This window comes from Tupaia chinensis, unplaced genomic scaffold, assembly GCF_000334495.1.
Source record: "Tupaia chinensis unplaced genomic scaffold, TupChi_1.0 Scaffold139677_1, whole genome shotgun sequence".
Classification (NCBI taxonomy): Eukaryota; Metazoa; Chordata; class Mammalia; order Scandentia; family Tupaiidae; genus Tupaia; species Tupaia belangeri.
In genome coordinates, this window is record NW_006199558.1 from 2,540,573 (window position 1) to 2,549,318 (window position 8,746).

Consider the following 8,746-nt stretch of genomic DNA (forward strand, 5'->3'; position numbering starts at 1 on the left):
GGGGAGTTCAAAGCCACTGGGTCTGGGACTTGAACCTCCATTGATTACTTGGGAGTCCAGCAACATAACCATTATGCCACCTGCTGGTCCTGCACTTAACATATTTTGAAAATGCTTTCACTTCATATTTGTTTTCTGAACATATTTGTAGTCAAAGAGCTAGAGCTTCAGAATATAACTGCTGAATGAATGAGTGAATAGGTAGGTAATGCTTGTGCTCTAATAGTACAAATTTAAAGATTTGAGGAATTTCTCTCCCCACATCCAATAAGTCAGCCTGTTTCGTGAACACTGAGAAGAGTTGTATGAAAGAAGGAACAGTACATGCAGCATGGATGAGCAATAGCTTTGTGATTAAACTGCTAGGGCTGAGCAACAGACCCACTATATTCTGTCAGTATGATCATGAGTAACTTACTTTATTTCTTGCAGAATGAATATAATATTATTCCTCCTTTAGTGAGTTGTTGAGTCTTTAGAATAAAATACCTTACCACGGTGTTTGGAAAATGGTAAATGTTCATTCCCTAAATGTTATATACTATTAATAATAAATCAATCATTTAAACTTTTCTTTCTTATACTCAAAACCCAACACATGCACTACTTGTGAGTATTGTTTTCTTTTTTAGTTGCCAGATAATGCTTATACTCACCAAAGAGAGAAGGCACTCTTCACTGGGACAGGATTATGCTACAATCCTTTTTACTCCATTTCTTTATTCTCTCAGGATTTGGGGCATGCATTCACACATACCTGGTGTGTTTTTTAAGCCACTGGGGCTGTAATTGAAACCATGGTTAGCCATATTTTATCCAACTCCTTATGCACAGCGCCTACCCATTGCATTATGGGGCCAGCCCTGCAAATATCTTCCATCACACAAAAAAACAACACCTCTTTTTTAGAGTTTACTTGTTGAGCCCTAACATGTGCAGATCTACCTGCCTATCTATCTTCCTACCTACCTACCTGTTATTAGTGATTATTTTATGAGCAATCATATAGTAATATTAAGTGATATTTTATAAATCAAGTTTTGTATTTAATCACTTATTAATAATAGCTTAATAATAATAGCAATTTAAAGCACACAAGATAAAATGTGGCTTAAATTTTAGAAAGAAATGGTATAACGGTTATGTCGTTGGACTCTCTCATAGTCAACCACAGTTCTAGTCCCAACCCTTGAAACTTGAAAACTTGAAACTCCTACTGGGCATGTAGGTCTGCCTGCCCAAAATCCTGAGAGGAAAAGAGATTGTGGCATGGCCATTTACCCATGGGGTGATTTCTTACTTTTTGTCTCTCTGTCTCTCCAGTGAGCACACGAGCCATATAGCAAAATCTCTATAAAAAAAAAAATCTGTTTTAGATAGAATTAGAATTAAACCAGAATTAATAAAAAAAATCAAATACATGAAGCTATGACCATTTTCTTTTAGTTAATAATTGTTAAATGAATTAGATTGTTGATTTTAGACTGTTGAATGTTGAGTTGCCCTATATCAGGAAAGAATAAGACTTTCAATTTAATGTAGCATATTTTATGGAGAATCTATCTTAGACTTAGGATAACTATGTTTATCAAATTAAATTATATGAAAAAATTTTATCCTGGGAGAACTTAAAAGAGCATCTTTATTCCATCAAGAATAAAATCAGACCCTTGAACTCTATTTCATAAGAATTCAGATTTTAAAATGTAATAACATATTTCTTCAAATGTACTTTTCTTGTGGATTCCTGTGAGTTTCTCTATTTTTTCACCTGGAAATTAACTTTTAATATTATTTGATGAAGACTGTTTTGGAGAGACCAGATAAGAGATATTTCCTCCATTGATTCAGTGTCAAATATTTTTCTTTCTTAAAAGACAAAAAGAGGCTTAGCTGTGGTAGCCCCTGCTTTGATGGTGTGCTCTGCTGGCTGGGCTCACATGGGAGGCCCAGTTGATTTCTTATGCAGCCTAAACAATGGGCATGCCTGGGGCCCAGCAGATGGCATAGTGGTTATATTGTTGGACTCCCACATGGCTAACTGTGGTTCAAGTTCTGGACCTCGTGGCTTGAAAATCAAACTGGGCATGTGTACATGTATGCCCAAGATCCCAGGAGGAGAATGGATAAGAAGGGATTAGGGAGTGACCACCCTACTGGGGGTGATTTCTCACTTTCCTTCTCACTGTCTCTGTCTTTCTCTTTAGCACTCTCCCTCACCTTGTTCCCTTCCTCTCTGGTGAGCGCATGCACCCTAAGACAAAAACCTCATGAAAAACAAAACAACAAAACGAAACAAACAAACAAAAAAACAGATGGGCATGGTGTGTCTATAACACAGCAACTCAGGAAGGCTGAGACTGGAGGATTGCAAGCTTGAGCCTGGCCTAAGCAACATAGTGAGACCCTGTCTAAAAGGGAGCCAGACATGGTGGCCTATGTCTACAGTTCCAGCTAGGGGGCTGAGGCAAGAAGGTTGTGTTATGGTGGGACCCTGTCTTTTAAAAAAAAAAGTGAAAATGAAACAAATTTAGATCACACAATAGCTGTGTTTTGGTACTTTAGATAATTGTAACTCTTTTCTAAAAGAAGGTAGATTTCCATGTGGGTATTTTTTAGTCCCAAACTGAAACCATAAATAAACAGCATGAGTGATGCTTTCTACCTGCTATTTAGGAAGCGTAATGTTGTTTGACACAGGAAACAAGAAACAATTCCATTCTTCATTTTACTACTAAAATCTGACTTGAACATTGAAGTGACTTCAGTTTTTCTTGTGAGTACTGGTAAGTAGCAGTACCTTGAGCTGTGGAGTAGAGATGGTGGCAGAGAACTGTGAGCCACGTACAGACAACAAAGGTAGGGGCTTTTCGGTAGAGAGGTAAAAAGCAATACCAAGACTAACATGCAGTGAAAAGTTGATTTCCTTTCTATTGTCTTCATGTGCTGTCAATTCCAAAAAATGCCAGCGATAACATACTTCTTCCCTTTGGGACAAATTTCTGTGTTTGCTGACTCTGCCCCTTTTTGGTATAGCACTATCAGCCACTGAAACTATTTTATCACTCAAAGTATTTAAGTTCATACACTAATAAGGGTCAGTCCATTTATTTTTCCTTCCACTTTAGCCTTCTGGCACAGTGTTAACACTTAATCATATTGAATGAGTAAACCTCCTTTTTAAAAATAAAAATTATGGGGACCAGCAGTTAGCGTAATGGCTATGTCGCTGGACTCCCACATAGTCTACCGGGGTTTGCGTCCTGGACCCAGTGGCTTAAAACTCACGCCGGATGCGTGTGCGTGCGTGCCCAAGATCCCGAGAGGAGAATGGAGGAGAAGGAATTGCGGCATGGCCATCCCCCCTGGGGAGTGGTTTCTCACTTTCTGTCTCTCTGTCTCTTTCTGTCTGTCTGGTGAGTGCACGCACCCTATAGCAAAAACCTCTCCCACCCCCCAAAAAAATAAAATAAAAATTATTCACATCATTTTTACAGATGAAATAGGTGAAAAATAATGTATTCAGTTTATATGTCATTGAATAGTAATAAGGTTCAGCATTTTATTTAGTGATACAAGGGCACAAATAATCTACCTACTGAGAACACTCAGCTACTGACTCTGAGTCCCAACAGATTTCAGGGTTTTTATAAATAAATTTGCTCTTCTTATTCCCTCATTGATCGTCATTGTCATTTTCAGGATACACACACACACACACACACACACACACACACACATGCATCTGGTGTGTTTTCAAGCTCCTAGAACTGAGTTTGAAACACAACAGTCAGCAACATGAGATCTAGTTCTCTTAACCACAAAGCTGGCTCTACTTGTTAAGAGAAAATGCAATTCTATAAGAGATAGAACTATGCTTAGGGATGTCTGCTAATTATTGATCATAGTCTTTCTTTTTAAAAAAATTATTTTGAGAGAAAGAGAGAAGGGTAACCTTGACAGTACCCTTCCTTGTAACAATTCTTCCCCCACCTCCCAGCCAACTAGGATCACAGTTGGTCATACACAGAAATGACTCTTGGAATCTTCTCGAACATTCCATGTGTAGGCTCCATCTAAGTAAACACTATGATTTAAAGTAACTGCAACAAAGATGCTATGTGGATTTTAGAATTATAATTGTTCATTGTTTTCTCACTCCTTCTGACAAGATTTTTGTTTCAGTGTCGTTGCCTAGAAAAATAACTTAGGAGGAGGTGAAATTCTAATTGATTTTCACTTACGACTCAGGTCTGATTTGATTATAGTAGGCTCTGTAGGATTGTTCAGCTTTCTAACTGTCATGGAATTTTTTTTTTTTTTTAAATTAGGAGTTGTTTGGAATAAATGGGCTAAAGTACAGGCTGTGTACTTTAGTATGTGTATGCATTTGTGCATTTTCAGTACTCCAAGTGAGACTTTGACCTGTCTTTTATCATTTTTATTTGCCATTTTATTTGCTAAAAATATTTTCTGGTGTCTATAGTAACAAGATAACTTGTTTTTGGAAAAAAATTGAAACGCACATAAAAACTAAATCCACATTTCAAATGAAAATGCTTTGCATGAGACTAAACTAATGTTACATCTGTTATGGTAATGCAAAAGTAGTGAAAACAAATCAAAATCTTAAGACAGTGATTGTAAATATCTCTGAAGTTCTGACATCAAATATTTAAACTTATCTTTTGTTAAATCATATTTGCTGGCATCTTTTACATAATTTGTTGAAATATTAATACTTATATTGGTGACAATAACACTGAACAAAATGTAACAATGTATGTCAATGATGTCAGTCTTTGAGTAATGGAGACTGGGACTGAATCATAAGATCACTTTAGAAGGGAGAGAGAGACAGGCTGAAGGAGGACTAGACAAAGAGAAAGGGAGAAAAAACGAGGGGTGGGGGGGAGAGAGAGAGACATCTTATTGTAATGGCTGAATCCAAAAAGAACCACCAGACAGTACTGAGTATTCAGCCAGACAGATGGAACTCAGGCAAATGCCATAGATAGGTTTACTCTAAATGCTGCGAACAGCTAGTAATGGTTCTTAATTTGAGATTTGCTTGTATGTGCTTGAAGAGCTTTTTTAAAAGTACAGATTCCTCAGGCCCCACCACAGCCAAAATAAATTAGAGTCTCTGGAATGGAGTCTTAGCTTGTTTATGTGTGTGTGTTTTTTCTTGAATCTTCTTATTTTGAGGTATCGGTAGATTAATATGCAGTTGTCAGATATAATAGAGAGATACTATACACCTAGCACCCAGTTTTGACCAATAGTAACATCTTGCATAACAGTTTGAGTTCAATACCTTAACCAGGAAACTGACAAGGAGACAATTTATGTATTATCCTTATTTGCACTTCAATAATTACATGTGCTTTTGTGTGTATGTCTTTCCTTTTATTCAAAATTATCATGTATGTAAATTTGTATGGCATCCACCACAATCAAGATATGAAACAGTTCCCATTTGAAGGATTCCTTTTATAATCAGTAGCACCCCCTTTCCTCTCTCACAGCCCCTGGCAACTACTAATCTGTTTCTGGCCCTTTGAATGTTGTCATTTCGAGAATGCTAATCAATTGAATTATGAGGTATGCACAATTTTTGCAACTGGTATGTTTTTCAAACTACCAGGCTGGGATTCAAAGCATGGTTAGCGATGTAGGATCCAGCTCCCTTAACCACTAGGCTACAGGGCTGGCAGGAAAGTTGTTTTGTAATTTTGATAAAGTTTGGTTTGTTAGATTATCCCTCCTATTTTTTCCCCCTCAGTTTTATGTTTTTCATGATCCATGGTGAGTGATGTAAGCATGACATATAAGATTTAGGTCAGGATTCTTTCTTTTTCCCACATGACTGACTACATAGTTCAATTCCTGGACATGGTGGCTTAATAAACATGCTGGGGACGTGTGCATTTGTGATCAAAATCTCAAGAGGAGAATGGAGAAGAATGGATTGTAGAGTGGCCATGCCGGAGTGTGGGGATATGTTTTCTCATTTTCATGCTCCCTGTCTGGCAAGCACATATGTCCTATAGCAAACTAAAACACACAAACAAACAAAAAGAAATGTTGGTATTAATAAGTCCTTGAATGTTTAGTAGCATTTGTCCATAACCCATCTAAGCCTGGACTTTTGTTTGCTAAGAAGCTTTTAGTTACTGGGACCAGCAGATGGTGTAATGGTTACGTCTCTGGACTCCAACATAGTTGACCGTGGTTTGAGTTCTGGACACAGTGACTTAGAACTCATGCCATGTGTGTGTGCATGTGTGCCCTAGATCCTGAAACAAGAATGGAAGAAAAGGGATTGAAGTGTGCCCATCTCCCTTGGGGCCGTGATTTTTCGCTTTCTGTCTCTCTGTCTCTCTCTGTCTCTCCGTCAAGTACATGTGTCCTGTAGCCCTATAGCAAAATCTCTTAAAAAAAACTTTTAGTTACTAATTCGATGTCCTTATTTGTTATTGCTGTATTCAAGTATTATAGTTCTTTATTCAGTTTTGGTAAATTGCCTGTTTCCTTGAAATGTTTCCATTTCTTCTCAGTTATTCTATGTCTTGGTATATTACATTCATATTGTTTCTTATAATGCTTTTATTTCTGACATGTGCATTGTGATATTTTCCATTTTTCACTGTTTGATTATCTGTATTGTCAGAGGGCACATATGCTTCTGAGAGAGAAAGAGAGAGAACCCCCAGCGAGGTGTGGACATAGCACAATCCTTTTCCTCCATTTCTCCACATGCACCTAACATGTTATTCAAGCCACCAGAGCTGGAATTCAAACCATAGTCAGCCACATGGGAGCTGGATCTGTGAACAGTGCTTCTGCTGTGGGGCCAGCAGGTGGTGTGGTAGTTAAAATGCTGGACTCTCACATGGCCAGTTGAGGTTTGAGTCCCAGACCTGGTAACTTGCTTTCTCACTTTCTCTCTCTCACTGATCAAATTTTAAAATTATAATAATAAATAAAATCAAGTTAAATAATTTTTTTAAAAAATCTTGTTTTATTGGACCAGCCTGATATTTTCTCTTTAATTTATGTTTTTGTTTTTTAAGAATTATTTATTTAATTTTATTCATTATTACTCTTCTAATTTGACCAGAGAGAAAGAGAGAGAGAGAGAGAGAGAGAGAGAGTAAGCCTCCAGGTCTGAGACTTGAATTGTGGCTGGCTATGTGGGAGTCTTGTCTGTTGCTTATTTACTTTTTAATGATAGATGTGGTCAAGAAGAAAGTAAAGGTAATTAACCTAGTTTAATGTGCCCATTTTTTTCCTTTATGATTTCTGGAATCTGTGTAAGATTATAATACAATAGTTTTTTCGCCCAAGTTTCTAAACATATTTACTACATTTTTATTCACATTTTTTTATGATTTAGGTAATGACTGTTCATTGTGTTTCACTGATCCCTTTGAGGAGACTCAAGGTCTACTTTGTTACTGCAAGTTGATAGGGCTACTGCCCTACTTTTCCTGACACCACGCTTACCCTACCGCTCCCCAAGGCAGGTCCACCACTTTAATTTAGAGCTCTTTAGCTAGTTCTTGAGAAATGAATCCCAGCACAGCAGTTCCTCAGCACTTTAATTAATTACCTTGCCAATGCCCTAGGGACTGCTCTGGCTCTCAAGCTAGGCTTTCTCTGTTTCTGGGGAGTTTTCTGGTGTTCTATTTGGAAAACTTTCTTTTTTTCAGAAGTCCCTATTGAGTTGTCATTTGCTCACCTCTGTGGGGTTTCTTTTCTAATTAAATCCCATCTGCTTTATATCTAAGAAATTCTTCAAAAATCCTTGTTCTCTGACGGCATCTTTCCTGTTTTTCTAGGATTGCTTCTTCTGTCATTTCAATGGGTTTAGAAAAGAAAGAATTTACAGCTTAGGTAGTCATCCAGTTGACCTAGAAATGAATAATAGATTTAAGAAAAATTCTTATTATGTACAGTCTCAATCCTAAAATGAGGGATTGATTCCTAATTGCATTGGCTTTCAAAAGAGATATTTAATTTATAAGATTTGGATGAGATGAACAGGAATAAGCTCTTGTCACACATTCCAAATGTTCTTTTACATTTCCAAATATGTAACTAATTGGGTCAAAATGTTTAATTCAGTTAATATTAATTTTCATGGAAAAGTTCTAGGCTTAACATGATTATTTAACATAAAGCAGCTTAAATTGTTAATAATATTTAAAAAGATGCCAGTTAATGACATTATTAAATAAAACTATTATTAACATTCCATGCAAATCCAATGGGATTTAGAATAATAATTTGAGACCTATATTGAGATAAAACTCAATTCTGAACTATTAATTTTTAAAATTTTAATTTAATGTGCTTGATGGAGAAGAGACAGAGAGAGAGAAAGTGAGACAGCAACACTCCCACCATGGGGAAAGGTCACACAATGATCCCTTTTCTTCCATTTCTCCCTCCTTTTGGAAATTGAGCATATATGCACATAAGCCCTTTGTGTTTGCCAAGAGACTAGGTCTGGGACTCTAACTAAACAGCCGGTCATGTGCGATCCAGCTGCCTTAACTTCCAGATCATTGGCTGGCTCAGTTGAGTTATTAATTTGTGTCTTTTGACCACAGTGAAGGCACCTGACACGGTGACGTGGTGGCACAGGTAACTATCAGAAAGCAATAGAAGCATATTTTATAGATGGTCTAGTAAGCTCACTGTGCCCTGGGTAAGTACTGGTCACATATAACACAGCAGG